This window comes from Nicotiana tabacum, chromosome 17 (assembly GCF_000715075.1).
Source record: "Nicotiana tabacum cultivar K326 chromosome 17, ASM71507v2, whole genome shotgun sequence".
Lineage (NCBI taxonomy): Eukaryota > Viridiplantae > Streptophyta > Magnoliopsida > Solanales > Solanaceae > Nicotiana > Nicotiana tabacum.
In genome coordinates this window covers 85,727,869-85,748,961 of record NC_134096.1, presented here as the reverse complement: position 1 = coordinate 85,748,961, position 21,093 = coordinate 85,727,869, and positions in this window count along the sequence as shown.

Genomic DNA, 21,093 nt, shown 5'->3' with positions numbered 1-21,093 from the left:
TGCTATAGCCCACGCCTTCCTAGTGGGTCCGGGCCCCCGGACCCCGATCGCCTAAAATTTTTCCGGGCTATCAAATACGACCTAAGGAACCAGAGTCACTGCCCCGCCGTGGCCATTCCTCATTGTTTTGAATTTTACGGCCAAAAAAATAGAATTTCGCCCGATTTCCATATTTTCGTGTGCTATATAGCCCATGCCTTCCGAGTGGGTCCGGGCCCCCGGACCCTGATCGCCTAAAATTATTTGGGGCCATCAAATTCGACCTGAGGAACCATAATCACCATCCTGCCATAGCCGTTCCACGTTGTTTTGCATTTTACGGCCAAAAGATTAGAATTCCGCCCGATTCGCATATATTCGTGTGCTATATATAGTCCACGCCTTTCGAGTGGGTCCGGTCCCCCGGATCGCGATCCCCTAAAATTATTCTGGGCCATCAAATAGGACCTAAGGAACCATAGTCACCACCCCCCATGGCCGTTCCTCGTTGTTTTGCGTTTTATGGCCAAAAAATTAGAATTCCGCCTGATTCCCATATATTCGTGTGCTATATATAGCCCACCCTTCCGAGTGGGTCCGGTCCCCCGGATCCCGATTGCCTAAAATTATTCCGGGCCATCAAATACGACCTATGGAACCATAGTCACCGCCCCGCTGTGGCCATTCCTCGTTGTTTTGCATTTTACGGCCAAAAAACTAGAATTTTGCCCGATTCCCATATTTTCGTGTGCTATATAGCCCATGCCTTCCGAGTGGGTCCGGGCCCCCGGATCCCGATCGCCTAAAATTATTCCGGGCCATCAAATAAGACCTAAGGAACCATAGTCACCGCCCCACCATGGCCATTCCTTGTTGTTTTGCGTTTTACGGCCAAAAAATTAGAATTCCGCCCGATTCCCATATATTCGTGTGCTATATATAGCCCACCCTTCCGAGTGGGTCCGGTCCCCCGGATCCCGATCGCCTAAAATTATTCTGGGCCATCAAATACGACCTAAGGAGCCATAGTCACCGCTCTGCCGTGGCCGTTCCTCGTTGCTTTGCATTTTACGGCCAAAAAACTAGAAATTCGCCGGATTCCCATATTTTCGTGTGCTATATAGCCCATGGCTTTCGAGTGGGTCCGGTCCCCCGGACCCCGATCGCCTAAAATTATTCGGGACCAGCAAATTCGACCTATGGAACCATAGTCACCGCCCAGCCAAGGCCGTTCCTCGTTGTTTTGCGTTTTACGGCCAAAAAATTAGAATTCCGCCTGATTCCCATATATTCGTGTGCTATATATAGCCCACCCTTCTGAGTGTGTCCGGTCCCCCAGATCCTGATCGCCTAAAATTATTCCAGGCCATCAAATACGACCTAAGGAACCATAGTCACTGCCCCGCCGTGGCCGTTCCTCGTTGTTTTGCATTTACGGCGAAATAACTAGAATTTCGACCGATTCCCATATTTTCATGTGCTATATATCCCATGCCTTCCGAGTGGGTGCATGCCCCCGGATCCCGATCGCTTAAAATTATTCCGGGCCATCAAATAAGACCTAAAGAACCATAGTCACCACCCCACTATGGCCGTTCCTCGTTGTTTTGCGTTTTACGGCCAAAACATTAGAATTCCACCCGATTCCCATATATTCGTGTGCTATATATAGCCCACCCTTCCGAGTGGGTCCGGTCCCTCGGATCCCGATCGCCTAAAATTTTTCCAGGCCATCAAATATGACCTAAGGAACCATAGTCACTGCCCCGCCGTGGCCGTTCCTCATTGTTTTGCATTTTAAGGCCAAAAAACAAGAATTTTGCCCGATTGCCATATTTTCGTGTGCTATAGCCTACGCTTTCCTAGTGGGTCCGGTCCCCCGAACCCCGATCGCCTAATATTTTTCCGAGCCAACAAATAAAACCTAAGGAACCATAGTCACCGCCCTGCCATGGCCGTTTCACATTGTTTTGCGTTTTACGACCAAAAAACTAGAATTTTGCCCGATTCCCATATTTTCATGTGCTATAGCCCACGCCTTCCGAGGGGGTCCGGCCCCTCGGACCCCGATCGCCTAAATTAATTCCGGGCCATCAAATACGATAAGGAACCATAGTCACCGCCCTGCCATGGCCGTTCCTCGTTGTTTTACATTTTACGGACAAAAAACTAGAATTTCTCCTGATTCCCATATTTTCGTGTGCTATAACCCACTCCTTCCGAGTGGGTCCGGGCCCCCCGGACCCCAATTGCCTAAAATTTATTTGGGCCATCAAATACGACCTAAGGAACCATTTTTACCTCCCCGCCATGTCCGTTCCTCGTTGTTTTGCGTTTTACGGACAAAAAACTAGAATTTTGCCCGATTCCCATATTTTCGTGTGCTATATATAGCCCACTCCTTCCGAGTGGGTCCGGGCCCCCCGAAACCGGATTGCCTAAAATATTTCCAGGCCATCAAATATGACCTAAGGAACCATAGTCATCGCCCCGTCATGGCCGTTCCTCGTTGTTTTGCGTTTTACGGCCAAAAAACTAGAATTTTGCCCGATTCCCATATTTTCGTGTGCTATAGCCCACTCCTTCCGAGTGGGTCCGGGCCCCCCGAAACCGGATTGCCTAAAATATTTCCAGGCCATCAAATATGACCTAAGGAACCATAGTCATCGCCCCGTCATGGCCGTTCCTCGTTGTTTTGCGTTTTACGGACAAAAAACTAGAATTTTGCCCGATTCCCATATTTTCGTGTGCTATAGCCCACTCCTTCCGAGTGGGTCCGGGCCCCCGGAAACCGGATTGCCTAAAATATTTCCAGGCCATCAAATATGACCTAAGAAACCATAGTCATCGCCCAGCCATGGCCGTTCCTCGTTGTTTTGCGTTTTACGGCCAAAAAACTAGATTTTCGCCCGATTCCCATATATTCGTGTGTTGTAGCCCACGCCTTCCGATTGGGTCCGGGTCCCCCGAACCCCGATCGCCTAAAAATTTTCCGGGCTATCAAATACAACCTAAGGAACAATAGCCACCACCCCACCATGACCGTTCCTCGTTGTTTTGCTTTATACGGCCTAAAAACTAGAATTTCGCCCGATTGCCATATTTTCGTGTGCTATAGCCCACGCTTTCCTAGTGGGTCCGGGGCCCCGAACCCCGATCGCCTAATATTTTTCCGAGCCAACAAATAAAACCTAAGGAACCATAGTCACCGCCCTGTCATGGACGTTTCTCGTTGTTTTGCGTTTTACAACCAAAAAACTAGAATTTTGTCCGATTCCCATATTTTCGAGTGCTATAGCCTACGCCTTCCGAGTGTGTCCGGCCCCTCGGACCCCGATTGCCTAAAATTATTCCGGGCAATCAAATACGACCTAAGGAACCATAGTCACCGCCCTGCCATTGCCGTTCCTCGTTGTTTTACATTTTACGGACAATAAACTAGAATTTCTCCTGATTCCCATATTTTCGTGTGCTATAGCCCACTCCTTCCAAGTGGGTCCGGGCCCCCCGGACCCCAATCGCCTAAAATTTATTTGGGCCATCAAATACGACCTAAGGAACCATTTTTACCACCCCTCCATGTCCGTACCTCGTTGTTTTGCGTTTTACGGACAAAAAACTAGAATTTTGCCCGATTCCCATATTTTCGTGTGCTATAGCCCACTCCTTCCGAGTGGGTCCGGGCCCCCCGAAATCGGATGTATGACCTAAGGAACCATAGTCATCGCCCCGCCATGGCCGTTCCTCATTGTTTTGCGTTTTACGGTCAAAAAACTAGATTTCCGCCCGATTCCCATATATTCGTGTGTTGTAGCCCACGCCTTCCGATTGGGTCTGGGTCACCCGAACCCCGATCGCCTAAAATTTTTCTGGGCGATCAAATACAACCTAAGGAACAATAGCCACCACCCCACCATGACCGTTCCTCGTTGTTATGCTTTATACGGCCTAAAATCTAGAATTTTGCCCGATTGCCATATTTTCGTGTGCTATAGCCCACGCTTTCCTAGTGGGTCCGGGCCCCCGAACCCCGATCGCCTAATATTTTTCCGAGCCAACAAATACGACCTAAGGAACCATTGTTACCTCCCCGCCATGTTCGTTCCTCGTTGTTTTGCGTTTTACGGACAAAAAATTAGAATTTTTCCCGATTCCCATATTTTCGTGTGCTATAGCCCACTCCTTCCGAGTGGGTCCGGGCCCCCCGAAACCGGATTGCCTAAAATATTTCCAGGCCATCAAATATGACCTAAGGAACCATAGTCATCGCCCCGCCATGGCCGTTCCTCGTTGTTTTGCGTTTTATGCCCAAAAAACTAGATCTCTGCCCGATTCCCACATATTCGTGTGTTGTAGCCCACGCCTTCCGATTGGGTCCGGGTCCCCCAAACCCCGATCGCCTAAAATTTTTCCGGGCTATCAGATACAACCTAAGGAACAATAGCCACCACCCCACCATGACCGTTCCTCGTTGTTTTGCTTTATACGGCCTAAAAACTAAAATTTCGCCCGATTGCCATATTTTCGTGTGCTATAGCCCACGCTTTCCTAGTGGGTCCGGTCCCCCGAACCCCGATCGCCTAATATTTTTCCGAGCCAACAAATAAAACCTAAGGAACCATAGTCACCGCCCTGCCATGGCCGTTTCACATTGTTTTGCGTTTTACGACCAAAAAACTAGAATTTTGCCCGATTCCCATATTTTCATGTGCTATAGCCCACGCCTTCCGAGTGGGTCCGGCCCCTCGGACCCCGATCGCCTAAATTAATTCCGGGCCATCAAATACGACCTAAGGAACCATAGTCACCGCCCTGCCATGGCCGTTCCTCGTTGTTTTACATTTTACGGACAAAAAACTAGAATTTCTCCTGATTCCCATATTTTCGTGTGCTATAACCCACTCCTTCTGAGTGGGTCCGGGCCCCCCGGACCCCAATTGCCTAAAATTTATTTGGGCCATCAAATACGACCTAAGGAACCATTTTTACTTCCCCGCCATGTCCGTTCCTCGTTGTTTTGCGTTTTACGGACAAAAAACTAGAATTTTGCCCGATTCCCATATTTTCGTGTGCTATATATAGCCCACTCCTTCCGAGTGGGTCCGGGCCCCCCGAAACCGGATTGCCTAAAATATTTCCAGGCCATCAAATATGACCTAAGGAACCATAGTCATCGCCCCGCCATGGCCGTTCCTCGTTGTTTTGCGTTTTACGGCCAAAAAACTAGATTTCCTCCCGATTCCCATATATTCGTGTGTTGTAGCCCACGCCTTCCGATTGGGTCCGGGTCCCCCGAACCCCGATCGCCTAAACTTTTTTCGAGCAATCAAATACGACCTAAGGAACCAAAGTCACCACCCCGCCATGGCCGTTCCACGTTGTTTTGCATTTTACGGCAAAAAAACTAGAATTCCGCCCGATTCCCATATATGCGTGTGCTATAGCCCACGCCTTCCTAGTGGGTCCGGGCCCCCCGGACCCCGATCGCCTAAAATTTTTCCGGGCTATCAAATACGACCTAAGGAACCAGAGTCACTGCCCCGCCGTGGCCATTCCTCATTGTTTTGAATTTTACGGCCAAAAAAATAGAATTTCGCCCGATTTCCATATTTTCGTGTGCTATATAGCCCATGCCTTCCGAGTGGGTCCGGGCCCCCGGACCCTGATCGCCTAAAATTATTTGGGGCCATCAAATTCGACCTGAGGAACCATAATCACCATCCTGCCATAGCCGTTCCACGTTGTTTTGCATTTTACGGCCAAAAGATTAGAATTCCGCCCGATTCGCATATATTCGTGTGCTATATATAGTCCACGCCTTTCGAGTGGGTCCGGTCCCCCGGATCGCGATCCCCTAAAATTATTCTGGGCCATCAAATAGGACCTAAGGAACCATAGTCACCACCCCCCATGGCCGTTCCTCGTTGTTTTGCGTTTTATGGCCAAAAAATTAGAATTCCGCCTGATTCCCATATATTCGTGTGCTATATATAGCCCACCCTTCCGAGTGGGTCCGGTCCCCCGGATCCCGATTGCCTAAAATTATTCCGGGCCATCAAATACGACCTATGGAACCATAGTCACCGCCCCGCTGTGGCCATTCCTCGTTGTTTTGCATTTTACGGCCAAAAAACTAGAATTTTGCCCGATTCCCATATTTTCGTGTGCTATATAGCCCATGCCTTCCGAGTGGGTCCGGGCCCCCGGATCCCGATCGCCTAAAATTATTCCGGGCCATCAAATAAGACCTAAGGAACCATAGTCACCGCCCCACCATGGCCATTCCTTGTTGTTTTGCGTTTTACGGCCAAAAAATTAGAATTCCGCCCGATTCCCATATATTCGTGTGCTATATATAGCCCACCCTTCCGAGTGGGTCCGGTCCCTCGGATCCCGATCGCCTAAAATTTTTCCAGGCCATCAAATATGACCTAAGGAACCATAGTCACTGCCCCGCCGTGGCCGTTCCTCATTGTTTTGCATTTTAAGGCCAAAAAACAAGAATTTTGCCCGATTCCCATATTTTCGTGTGCTATAGCCCACTCCTTCCGAGTGGGTCCGGGCCCCCCGAAACCGGATTGCCTAAAATATTTCCAGGCCATCAAATATGACCTAAGGAACCATAGTCATCGCCCCGTCATGGCCGTTCCTCGTTGTTTTGCGTTTTACGGACAAAAAACTAGAATTTTGCCCGATTCCCATATTTTCGTGTGCTATAGCCCACTCCTTCCGAGTGGGTCCGGGCCCCCGGAAACCGGATTGCCTAAAATATTTCCAGGCCATCAAATATGACCTAAGAAACCATAGTCATCGCCCAGCCATGGCCGTTCCTCGTTGTTTTGCGTTTTACGGCCAAAAAACTAGATTTTCGCCCGATTCCCATATATTCGTGTGTTGTAGCCCACGCCTTCCGATTGGGTCCGGGTCCCCCGAACCCCGATCGCCTAAAAATTTTCCGGGCTATCAAATACAACCTAAGGAACAATAGCCACCACCCCACCATGACCGTTCCTCGTTGTTTTGCTTTATACGGCCTAAAAACTAGAATTTCGCCCGATTGCCATATTTTCGTGTGCTATAGCCCACGCTTTCCTAGTGGGTCCGGGGCCCCGAACCCCGATCGCCTAATATTTTTCCGAGCCAACAAATAAAACCTAAGGAACCATAGTCACCGCCCTGTCATGGACGTTTCTCGTTGTTTTGCGTTTTACAACCAAAAAACTAGAATTTTGTCCGATTCCCATATTTTCGAGTGCTATAGCCTACGCCTTCCGAGTGTGTCCGGCCCCTCGGACCCCGATTGCCTAAAATTATTCCGGGCAATCAAATACGACCTAAGGAACCATAGTCACCGCCCTGCCATTGCCGTTCCTCGTTGTTTTACATTTTACGGACAATAAACTAGAATTTCTCCTGATTCCCATATTTTCGTGTGCTATAGCCCACTCCTTCCAAGTGGGTCCGGGCCCCCCGGACCCCAATCGCCTAAAATTTATTTGGGCCATCAAATACGACCTAAGGAACCATTTTTACCACCCCTCCATGTCCGTACCTCGTTGTTTTGCGTTTTACGGACAAAAAACTAGAATTTTGCCCGATTCCCATATTTTCGTGTGCTATAGCCCACTCCTTCCGAGTGGGTCCGGGCCCCCCGAAATCGGATGTATGACCTAAGGAACCATAGTCATCGCCCCGCCATGGCCGTTCCTCATTGTTTTGCGTTTTACGGTCAAAAAACTAGATTTCCGCCCGATTCCCATATATTCGTGTGTTGTAGCCCACGCCTTCCGATTGGGTCTGGGTCACCCGAACCCCGATCGCCTAAAATTTTTCTGGGCGATCAAATACAACCTAAGGAACAATAGCCACCACCCCACCATGACCGTTCCTCGTTGTTATGCTTTATACGGCCTAAAATCTAGAATTTTGCCCGATTGCCATATTTTCGTGTGCTATAGCCCACGCTTTCCTAGTGGGTCCGGGCCCCCGAACCCCGATCGCCTAATATTTTTCCGAGCCAACAAATACGACCTAAGGAACCATTGTTACCTCCCCGCCATGTTCGTTCCTCGTTGTTTTGCGTTTTACGGACAAAAAATTAGAATTTTTCCCGATTCCCATATTTTCGTGTGCTATAGCCCACTCCTTCCGAGTGGGTCCGGGCCCCCCGAAACCGGATTGCCTAAAATATTTCCAGGCCATCAAATATGACCTAAGGAACCATAGTCATCGCCCCGCCATGGCCGTTCCTCGTTGTTTTGCGTTTTATGCCCAAAAAACTAGATCTCTGCCCGATTCCCACATATTCGTGTGTTGTAGCCCACGCCTTCCGATTGGGTCCGGGTCCCCCAAACCCCGATCGCCTAAAATTTTTCCGGGCTATCAGATACAACCTAAGGAACAATAGCCACCACCCCACCATGACCGTTCCTCGTTGTTTTGCTTTATACGGCCTAAAAACTAAAATTTCGCCCGATTGCCATATTTTCGTGTGCTATAGCCCACGCTTTCCTAGTGGGTCCGGTCCCCCGAACCCCGATCGCCTAATATTTTTCCGAGCCAACAAATAAAACCTAAGGAACCATAGTCACCGCCCTGCCATGGCCGTTTCACATTGTTTTGCGTTTTACGACCAAAAAACTAGAATTTTGCCCGATTCCCATATTTTCATGTGCTATAGCCCACGCCTTCCGAGTGGGTCCGGCCCCTCGGACCCCGATCGCCTAAATTAATTCCGGGCCATCAAATACGACCTAAGGAACCATAGTCACCGCCCTGCCATGGCCGTTCCTCGTTGTTTTACATTTTACGGACAAAAAACTAGAATTTCTCCTGATTCCCATATTTTCGTGTGCTATAACCCACTCCTTCTGAGTGGGTCCGGGCCCCCCGGACCCCAATTGCCTAAAATTTATTTGGGCCATCAAATACGACCTAAGGAACCATTTTTACTTCCCCGCCATGTCCGTTCCTCGTTGTTTTGCGTTTTACGGACAAAAAACTAGAATTTTGCCCGATTCCCATATTTTCGTGTGCTATATATAGCCCACTCCTTCCGAGTGGGTCCGGGCCCCCCGAAACCGGATTGCCTAAAATATTTCCAGGCCATCAAATATGACCTAAGGAACCATAGTCATCGCCCCGCCATGGCCGTTCCTCGTTGTTTTGCGTTTTACGGCCAAAAAACTAGATTTCCTCCCGATTCCCATATATTCGTGTGTTGTAGCCCACGCCTTCCGATTGGGTCCGGGTCCCCCGAACCCCGATCGCCTAAACTTTTTTCGAGCAATCAAATACGACCTAAGGAACCAAAGTCACCACCCCGCCATGGCCGTTCCACGTTGTTTTGCATTTTACGGCAAAAAAACTAGAATTCCGCCCGATTCCCATATATGCGTGTGCTATAGCCCACGCCTTCCTAGTGGGTCCGGGCCCCCCGGACCCCGATCGCCTAAAATTTTTCCGGGCTATCAAATACGACCTAAGGAACCAGAGTCACTGCCCCGCCGTGGCCATTCCTCATTGTTTTGAATTTTACGGCCAAAAAAATAGAATTTCGCCCGATTTCCATATTTTCGTGTGCTATATAGCCCATGCCTTCCGAGTGGGTCCGGGCCCCCGGACCCTGATCGCCTAAAATTATTTGGGGCCATCAAATTCGACCTGAGGAACCATAATCACCATCCTGCCATAGCCGTTCCACGTTGTTTTGCATTTTACGGCCAAAAGATTAGAATTCCGCCCGATTCGCATATATTCGTGTGCTATATATAGTCCACGCCTTTCGAGTGGGTCCGGTCCCCCGGATCGCGATCCCCTAAAATTATTCTGGGCCATCAAATAGGACCTAAGGAACCATAGTCACCACCCCCCATGGCCGTTCCTCGTTGTTTTGCGTTTTATGGCCAAAAAATTAGAATTCCGCCTGATTCCCATATATTCGTGTGCTATATATAGCCCACCCTTCCGAGTGGGTCCGGTCCCCCGGATCCCGATTGCCTAAAATTATTCCGGGCCATCAAATACGACCTATGGAACCATAGTCACCGCCCCGCTGTGGCCATTCCTCGTTGTTTTGCATTTTACGGCCAAAAAACTAGAATTTTGCCCGATTCCCATATTTTCGTGTGCTATATAGCCCATGCCTTCCGAGTGGGTCCGGGCCCCCGGATCCCGATCGCCTAAAATTATTCCGGGCCATCAAATAAGACCTAAGGAACCATAGTCACCGCCCCACCATGGCCATTCCTTGTTGTTTTGCGTTTTACGGCCAAAAAATTAGAATTCCGCCCGATTCCCATATATTCGTGTGCTATATATAGCCCACCCTTCCGAGTGGGTCCGGTCCCCCGGATCCCGATCGCCTAAAATTATTCTGGGCCATCAAATACGACCTAAGGAGCCATAGTCACCGCTCTGCCGTGGCCGTTCCTCGTTGCTTTGCATTTTACGGCCAAAAAACTAGAAATTCGCCGGATTCCCATATTTTCGTGTGCTATATAGCCCATGGCTTTCGAGTGGGTCCGGTCCCCCGGACCCCGATCGCCTAAAATTATTCGGGACCAGCAAATTCGACCTATGGAACCATAGTCACCGCCCAGCCAAGGCCGTTCCTCGTTGTTTTGCGTTTTACGGCCAAAAAATTAGAATTCCGCCTGATTCCCATATATTCGTGTGCTATATATAGCCCACCCTTCTGAGTGTGTCCGGTCCCCCAGATCCTGATCGCCTAAAATTATTCCAGGCCATCAAATACGACCTAAGGAACCATAGTCACTGCCCCGCCGTGGCCGTTCCTCGTTGTTTTGCATTTACGGCGAAATAACTAGAATTTCGACCGATTCCCATATTTTCATGTGCTATATATCCCATGCCTTCCGAGTGGGTGCATGCCCCCGGATCCCGATCGCTTAAAATTATTCCGGGCCATCAAATAAGACCTAAAGAACCATAGTCACCACCCCACTATGGCCGTTCCTCGTTGTTTTGCGTTTTACGGCCAAAACATTAGAATTCCACCCGATTCCCATATATTCGTGTGCTATATATAGCCCACCCTTCCGAGTGGGTCCGGTCCCTCGGATCCCGATCGCCTAAAATTTTTCCAGGCCATCAAATATGACCTAAGGAACCATAGTCACTGCCCCGCCGTGGCCGTTCCTCATTGTTTTGCATTTTAAGGCCAAAAAACAAGAATTTTGCCCGATTGCCATATTTTCGTGTGCTATAGCCTACGCTTTCCTAGTGGGTCCGGTCCCCCGAACCCCGATCGCCTAATATTTTTCCGAGCCAACAAATAAAACCTAAGGAACCATAGTCACCGCCCTGCCATGGCCGTTTCACATTGTTTTGCGTTTTACGACCAAAAAACTAGAATTTTGCCCGATTCCCATATTTTCATGTGCTATAGCCCACGCCTTCCGAGTGGGTCCGGCCCCTCGGACCCCGATCGCCTAAATTAATTCCGGGCCATCAAATACGATAAGGAACCATAGTCACCGCCCTGCCATGGCCGTTCCTCGTTGTTTTACATTTTACGGACAAAAAACTAGAATTTCTCCTGATTCCCATATTTTCGTGTGCTATAACCCACTCCTTCCGAGTGGGTCCGGGCCCCCCGGACCCCAATTGCCTAAAATTTATTTGGGCCATCAAATACGACCTAAGGAACCATTTTTACCTCCCCGCCATGTCCGTTCCTCGTTGTTTTGCGTTTTACGGACAAAAAACTAGAATTTTGCCCGATTCCCATATTTTCGTGTGCTATATATAGCCCACTCCTTCCGAGTGGGTCCGGGCCCCCCGAAACCGGATTGCCTAAAATATTTCCAGGCCATCAAATATGACCTAAGGAACCATAGTCATCGCCCCGTCATGGCCGTTCCTCGTTGTTTTGCGTTTTACGGCCAAAAAACTAGATTTCCTCCCGATTCCCATATATTCGTGTGTTGTAGCCCACGCCTTCCGATTGGGTCCGGGTCCCCCGAACCCCGATCGCCTAAACTTTTTTCGAGCAATCAAATACGACCTAAGGAACCAAAGTCACCACCCCGCCATGGCCGTTCCTCGTTGTTTTGCGTTTTACGGCAAAAAAACTAGAATTCCGCCCGATTCCCATATATTCGTGTGCTATAGCCCACGCCTTCCTAGTGGGTCTGGGCCCCCCGGACCCCGATCGCCTAAAATTTTTCCGGGCTATCAAATACGACCTAAGGAACCAGAGTCACTGCCCCGCCGTGGCCATTCCTCATTGTTTTGAATTTTACTGCCAAAAAAATAGAATTTCGCCCGATTTCCATATTTTCGTGTGCTATATAGCCCATGCCTTCCGAGTGGGTCCGGGCCCCCGGACCCCGATCGCCTAAAATTATTTGGGGCCATCAAATTCGACCTGAGGAACCATAGTCACCATCCTGCCATAGCCGTTCCACGTTGTTTTGTATTTTACGGCCAAAAGATTAGAATTCCGCCCGATTCGCATATATTCGTGTGCTATATATAGTCCACGCCTTTCGAGTGGGTCCGGTCCCCCGGATCGCGATCCCCTAAAATTATTCCGGGCCATCAAATAGGACCTAAGGAACCATAGTCACCACCCCCCATGGCCGTTCCTCGTTGTTTTGCGTTTTATGGCCAAAAAATTAGAATTCCGCCTGATTCCCATATATTCGTGTGCTATATATAGCCCACCCTTCCGAGTGGGTCCGGTCCCCCGGATCCCGATCGCCTAAAATTATTCCGGGCCATCAAATACGACCTATGGAACCATAGTCACCGCCCCGCTGTGGCCATTCCTCGTTGTTTTGCATTTTACGGCCAAAAAACTAGAATTTTGCCCGATTCCCATATTTTCGTGTGCTATATAGCCCATGCCTTCCGAGTGGGTCCGGGCCCCCGGATCCCGATCGCCTAAAATTATTCCGGGCCATCAAATAAGACCTAAGGAACCATAGTCACCGCCCCACCATGGCCATTCCTTGTTGTTTTGCGTTTTACGGCCAAAAAATTAGAATTCCGCCCGATTCCCATATATTCGTGTGCTATATATAGCCCACCCTTCCGAGTGGGTCCGGTCCCCCGGATCCCGATCGCCTAAAATTATTCCGGGCCATCAAATACGACCTAAGGAACCATAGTCACCGCTCTGCCATGGCCATTCCTCGTTGCTTTGCATTTTACGGCCAAAAAACTAGAAATTCGCCGGATTCCCATATTTTCGTGTGCTATATAGCCCATGGCTTTCGAGTGGGTCCGGTCCCCCGGACCCCGATCGCCTAAAATTATTCGGGGCCAGCAAATTCGACCTATGGAACCATAGTCACCGCCCAGCCATGGCCGTTCCTCGTTGTTTTGCGTTTTACGGCCAAAAAATTAGAATTCCGCCCGATTCCCATATATTCGTGTGCTATATATAGCCCACCCTTCCGAGTGTGTCCGGTCCCCCGGATCCTGATCGCCTAAAATTATTCCAGGCCATCAAATACGACCTAAGGAACCATAGTCACTGCCCCGCTGTGGCCGTTCCTCGTTGTTTTGCATTTAACGGCGAAATAACTAGAATTTCGACCGATTCCCATATTTTCGTGTGCTATATATCCCATGCCTTCCGAGTGGGTGCATGCCCCCAGATCCCGATCGCTTAAAATTATTCCGGGCCATCAAATAAGACCTAAAGAACCATAGTCACCACCCCACTATGGCCGTTCCTCGTTGTTTTGCGTTTTACGGCCAAAACATTAGAATTCCACCCGATTCCCATATATTCGTGTGCTATATATAGCCCACCCTTCCGAGTGGGTCCGGTCCCTCGGATCCCGATCGCCTAAAATTTTTCCAGGCCATCAAATATGACCTAAGGAACCATAGTCACTGCCCCGCCGTGGCCGTTCCTCATTGTTTTGCATTTTAAGGCCAAAAAACAAGAATTTCGCCCGATTCCCATATTTTTGTGTGCTATATAGCCCATGCCTTGTGAGTGGGTCCGGGTCCCCGGACCCCGATCGCCTAAAATTATTCGGGGCAATCAAATTCGACCTATGGAACCATAGTCACCTCCCAGCCATGGCCGTTCCTCGTTGTTTTGCATTTTACGGCCAAAAAACTAGAATTCCGCCCGATTCCCATATATTCGTGTGCTATAGCCCACGCCTTCCGAGTGGGACCGGGCCCCTCGGACCCCGATCGCCTAAACTTTTTTCGAGCAATCAAATACGACCTAAGGAACCAAAGTCACCACCCCGCCATGGCCGTTCCTCGTTGTTTTGCGTTTTACGGCAAAAAAACTAGAATTCCGCCCGATTCCCATATATTCGTGTGCTATAGCCCACGCCTTCCTAGTGGGTCTGGGCCCCCCGGACCCCGATCGCCTAAAATTTTTTCGGGCTATCAAATATGACCTAAGGAACAAGAGTCACCGCCCCGCCATGGCCGTTCCTCGTTGTTTTGCATTTTACGGCCAAAAAACTAGAATTTCGCCCGATTTTCATATTTTCGTGTGCTATATAGCCAATGCCTTCCGAGTGGGTCCAGGCCCCCGGACCCCGATCGCCTAAAATTATTTGGGGCTATCAAATTTGCCCTAAGGAACCATAGTCACCGTCCCGCCATAGCCGTTCCACGTTGTTTTGCGTTTTACGGCCAAAAAATTAGAATTCTGCCCGATTCCCATATTTTCATGTGCTATAGCCCACGCCTTCCGAGTGGGTCCGGCCCCTCGGACCCCGATCGCCTAAATTAATTCCGGGCCATCAAATACGATAAGGAACCATAGTCACCGCCCTGCCATGGCCGTTCCTCGTTGTTTTACATTTTACGGACAAAAAACTAGAATTTCTCCTGATTCCCATATTTTCGTGTGCTATAACCCACTCCTTCCGAGTGGGTCCGGGCCCCCCGGACCCCAATTGCCTAAAATTTATTTGGGCCATCAAATACGACCTAAGGAACCATTTTTACCTCCCCGCCATGTCCGTTCCTCGTTGTTTTGCGTTTTACGGACAAAAAACTAGAATTTTGCCCGATTCCCATATTTTCGTGTGCTATATATAGCCCACTCCTTCCGAGTGGGTCCGGGCCCCCCGAAACTGGATTGCCTAAAATATTTCCAGGCCATCAAATATGACCTAAGGAACCATAGTCATCGCCCCGTCATGGCCGTTCCTCGTTGTTTTGCGTTTTACGGCCAAAAAACTAGATTTCCTCCCGATTCCCATATATTCGTGTGTTGTAGCCCACGCCTTCCGATTGGGTCCGGGTCCCCCGAACCCCGATCGCCTAAACTTTTTTCGAGCAATCAAATACGACCTAAGGAACCAAAGTCACCACCCCGCCATGGCCGTTCCTCGTTGTTTTGCGTTTTACGGCAAAAAAACTAGAATTCCGCCCGATTCCCATATATTCGTGTGCTATAGCCCACGCCTTCCTAGTGGGTCTGGGCCCCCCGGACCCCGATCGCCTAAAATTTTTCCGGGCTATCAAATACGACCTAAGGAACCAGAGTCACTGCCCCGCCGTGGCCATTCCTCATTGTTTTGAATTTTACGGCCAAAAAAATAGAATTTCGCCCGATTTCCATATTTTCGTGTGCTATATAGCCCATGCCTTCCGAGTGGGTCCGGGCCCCCGGACCCCGATCGCCTAAAATTATTTGGGGCCATCAAATTCGACCTGAGGAACCATAGTCACCATCCTGCCATAGCCGTTCCACGTTGTTTTGTATTTTACGGCCAAAAGATTAGAATTCCGCCCGATTCGCATATATTCGTGTGCTATATATAGTCCACGCCTTTCGAGTGGGTCCGGTCCCCCGGATCGCGATCCCCTAAAATTATTCCGGGCCATCAAATAGGACCTAAGGAACCATAGTCACCACCCCCCATGGCCGTTCCTCGTTGTTTTGCGTTTTATGGCCAAAAAATTAGAATTCCGCCTGATTCCCATATATTCGTGTGCTATATATAGCCCACCCTTCCGAGTGGGTCCGGTCCCCCGGATCCCGATCGCCTAAAATTATTCCGGGCCATCAAATACGACCTATGGAACCATAGTCACCGCCCCGCTGTGGCCATTCCTCGTTGTTTTGCATTTTACGGCCAAAAAACTAGAATTTTGCCCGATTCCCATATTTTCGTGTGCTATATAGCCCATGCCTTCCGAGTGGGTCCGGGCCCCCGGATCCCGATCGCCTAAAATTATTCCGGGCCATCAAATAAGACCTAAGGAACCATAGTCACCGCCCCACCATGGCCATTCCTTGTTGTTTTGCGTTTTACGGACAAAAAATTAGAATTCCGCCCGATTCCCATATATTCGTGTGCTATATATAGCCCACCCTTCCGAGTGGGTCCGGTCCCCCGGATCCCGATCGCCTAAAATTATTCCGGGCCATCAAATACGACCTAAGGAACCATAGTCACCGCTCTGCCATGGCCGTTCCTCGTTGCTTTGCATTTTACGGCCAAAAAACTAGAAATTCGCCGAATTCCCATATTTTCGTGTGCTATATAGCCCATGGCTTTCGAGTGGGTCCGGTCCCCCGGACCCCGATCGCCTAAAATTATTCGGGGCCAGCAAATTCGACCTATGGAACCATAGTCACCGCCCAGCCATGGCCGTTCCTCGTTGTTTTGCGTTTTACGGCCAAAAAATTAGAATTCCGCCCGATTCCCATATATTCGTGTGCTATATATAGCCCACCCTTCCGAGTGTGTCCGGTCCCCCGGATCCTGATCGCCTAAAATTATTCCAGGCCATCAAATACGACCTAAGGAACCATAGTCACTGCCCCGCTGTGGCCGTTCCTCGTTGTTTTGCATTTAACGGCGAAATAACTAGAATTTCGACCGATTCCCATATTTTCGTGTGCTATATATCCCATGCCTTCCGAGTGGGTGCATGCCCCCAGATCCCGATCGCTTAAAATTATTCCGGGCCATCAAATAAGACCTAAAGAACCATAGTCACCACCCCACTATGGCCGTTCCTCGTTGTTTTGCGTTTTACGGCCAAAACATTAGAATTCCACCCGATTCCCATATATTCGTGTGCTATATATAGCCCACCCTTCCGAGTGGGTCCGGTCCCTCGGATCCCGATCGCCTAAAATTTTTCCAGGCCATCAAATATGACCTAAGGAACCATAGTCACTGCCCCGCCGTGGCCGTTCCTCATTGTTTTGCATTTTAAGGCCAAAAAACAAGAATTTCGCCCGATTCCCATATTTTTGTGTGCTATATAGCCCATGCCTTGTGAGTGGGTCCGGGTCCCCGGACCCCGATCGCCTAAAATTATTCGGGGCAATCAAATTCGACCTATGGAACCATAGTCACCTCCCAGCCATGGCCGTTCCTCGTTGTTTTGCGTTTTACGGCCAAAAAACTAGATTTCCTCCCGATTCCCATATATTCGTGTGTTGTAGCCCACGCCTTCCGATTGGGTCCGGGTCCCCCGAACCCCGATCGCCTAAACTTTTTTCGAGCAATCAAATACGACCTAAGGAACCAAAGTCACCACCCCGCCATGGCCGTTCCTCGTTGTTTTGCGTTTTACGGCAAAAAAACTAGAATTCCGCCCGATTCCCATATATTCGTGTGCTATAGCCCACGCCTTCCTAGTGGGTCTGGGCCCCCCGGACCCCGATCGCCTAAAATTTTTCCGGGCTATCAAATACGACCTAAGGAACCAGAGTCACTGCCCCGCCGTGGCCATTCCTCATTGTTTTGAATTTTACTGCCAAAAAAATAGAATTTCGCCCGATTTCCATATTTTCGTGTGCTATATAGCCCATGCCTTCCGAGTGGGTCCGGGCCCCCGGACCCCGATCGCCTAAAATTATTTGGGGCCATCAAATTCGACCTGAGGAACCATAGTCACCATCCTGCCATAGCCGTTCCACGTTGTTTTGTATTTTACGGCCAAAAGATTAGAATTCCTCCTCATTCCCATATATTCGTGTGCTATAGCCCACGCCTTCCGAGTGGGTCCGGGCCCCCGGACCCTGATCGCCTAAAATTATTCTGGGCCATCAAATACGACCTAAGGAACCATAGTCACCACCCCACCATGGCCGTTCCTCGTTGTTTTGCGTTTTACGGCCAAAAAACTAGAATTCCGCCCGATTCCCATATTTTCATGTGCTAAGCCAGCCCACCCTTCCGAGTGGGTCTGGTCCCCCGGATCCCGATCGCCTAAAATTATTCCGGGCCATCAAATACGAACTAAGGAACCATAGTCACCGCTCCGTTGTGGCCGTTCCTCGTTGTTTTGCATTTTACGGCCAAAAAACTAGAAATTCGCCCGATTCCCATATTTTCGTGTGCTATATAGCCCATGGCTTTCAAGTGGGTCCGGTCCCCCGGACCCCGATCGCCTAAAATTATTCGGGGCCAGCAAATTCGACCTATGGAACCATTGTCACCGCCCAGCCATGGCCGTTCCTCATTGTTTTGCGTTTTACGGCCAAAAAATTAGAATTCCGCCCGATTCCTATATATTCGTGTGCTATATATAGCCCACCCTTCCGAGTGTGTCCGGTCCCCCGGATCCTGATCGCCTAAAATTATTCCAGGCCATCAAATACGACCTAAGGAACCATAGTCACTGCCCCGCTGTGGCCGTTCCTCGTTGTTTTGCATTTAACGGCGAAATAACTAGAATTTCGACCGATTCCCATATTTTCGTGTGCTATATATCCCATGCCTTCCGAGTGGGTGCAGGCCCCTGGATCCCGATCGCTTAAAATTATTCCGGGCCATCAAATAAGACCTAAAGAACCATAGTCACCACCCCACCATGGCCGTTCCTCGTAGTTTTGAGTTTTACGGCCAAAAAATTAGAATTCCACCCGATTCCCATATATTCGTGCGCTATATATAACCCACCCTTCCGAGTGGGCCCGGTCCCCCGGATCCCGATCGCCTAAAATTATTTCGGGCCATCAAATACGACCTAAGGAACCATAGTCACCGCCACGCCGTGGCCGTTCCTCGTTGTTTTGCATTTTACGGCCAAAAAACTTAGAATTTCGCCTGATTCCCATATTTTCGTGTTCTATATATCCCATGCCTTCCGAGTGGGTCCGGGGCCTCGGATCCCGATCGCCTAAAATTATTCCGGGCCATCAAATAAGACCTAAAGAACCATAGTCACCACCCCACTATGGCCGTTCCTCGTTGTTTTGCGTTTTACATCAAAAACATTAGAATTCCGCCCGATTCCCATATATTCGTGTGCTATATATAGCCCACCCTTCTGAGTGGGTCCGGTCCCCCAGATCCCGATCGCCTAAAATTTTTTCGGGCCATCAAATACGACCTAAGGAACCATAGTCACCGCCCTGCCGTGGCCGTTCCTCGTTGTTTTGCATTTTACGGCCAAAAAACTAGAATTTCGCCCGATTTCCATATATTCGTGTGCTATAGCCCACGCCTTCCGAGTGGGACTGGGCCCCCCGGAACCCGATTACCTAAACTTTTTCCGGGCCATCAAATACGACCTAAGGAACCATAGTCACCGCCCCTGCCATGTCCGTTCCTCGTTGTTTTGCATTTTACATCCAAAAGACTAAAATTTCGCCCGATTCCAATATTTTCGTGTGCTATAGCCCACGCGTTCCGAGTGGTTCCGTGACCCAGACCCCGATCGCCTAAAATTATTCGGGGCCATCAAATATGACCTAAGGAACCATAGTCACAGCCCTGCCATGGCTGTTCCTCATTCTTTTGCGTTTTACGGCCAAAAACCTAGAATTCCGCCCGATTCCCATATTTTCGTGTGCTATAGCCCACGGCTTCCAAGTGGTCCCGGGACCCCCAGACCCCGATCGCCTAAAAATTTTTCGCACCATCAAATATGACCTAAGGAACCATAGTCAATGCCCCACCATGATCGTTCGATTGCCTTATTTTCTTTAGCTATAGCCCGCGCCTTCCGAGTGGGTCTGGGCCCCCGGACCCCGATCACCTAAAATTCATTTGAGCCATCAAATACGACCTAAGGAACCATAGTCACCGCCCCGCCGTGGCCGTTCCTCGGTGTTTTGCATTTTACGGCATAAAAACTAGAATTTCGCCTGATTCTCAGATTTTCGTGTGGTATATAGCCCATGCCTTCCGAGTGGGTCCGGGCCCCCGGACCCCGATCGCCTAAAATTATTCGGGGCCATCAAATTCGACCTAAGGAACCATAGTCACCGACCCGCCATGGCCGTTCCTCGTTGTTTTGTGTTTTACGACCAAAAAACTAGAATTCCGCCTGATTCCCATATATTCGTGTGCTATAGCCAACGCCTTCCGAGTGGGACCGGGGCCCCTGGACCCCGATCGCCTAAAATTTTTTAGATCCATCAAATACGACCTAAGGAACCATAGTCACCGCCCCGCCGTGGCCGTTCCTCATTGTTTTGCATTTTACGGCAAAAAACTAGAATTTCGCGCGATTCCCATATTTTCGTGTGCTCTAACCAATGCCTTCCGAGTGGGCCCAGGTCCCTCTAAACAGGATTGCCTAAAATTTTTCCAGAACATCAAATACGACCTAAGGAACCATAGTCACCGCCCCCCCCCCATGATGTTTCTCGTGCTATAGCCCACGCCTTCCAAGTGTGTCCGGGGCCCCCGAATCCCGATCACCTAAACCTTTTCCGAGCCATCAAATACAACCTATAGAACCATAGTCACCGTCCAGCTGTGGACTTTCCTCGTTGTTTTGCATTTTACGACCAAAAAACTAGAATTTCGCCCAATTCCCATATTTTCGTGTGCTATAAGCCCATGCCTTTCGAGTGGGTCCAGGCCCTCGGACCCCGATCGCCTAAAATTATTGAGGGCCATCAAATACGACCTAAGGAACCATAGTCACTGCCCCGCCATGACCGTTCCTCGTTGTTTTGCATTTTATGGCAAAAAAACTAGAATTTCGCCCGATTCCCTAATTTTCGTGTGCTATAGCCCATGCTTTCCGATTGGTCCAGGCCCCTGGACCCCGATCACCTAAAATTATTTGGGGCCATCAAATTTGACCTAAGGAACCATAGTTACTGCCCCTCCATGGCCGTTCCTCGTTGTTTTGCATTTTATGGCCAACAAACTAGAATTCCGCTCGGTTCCCATATATTTG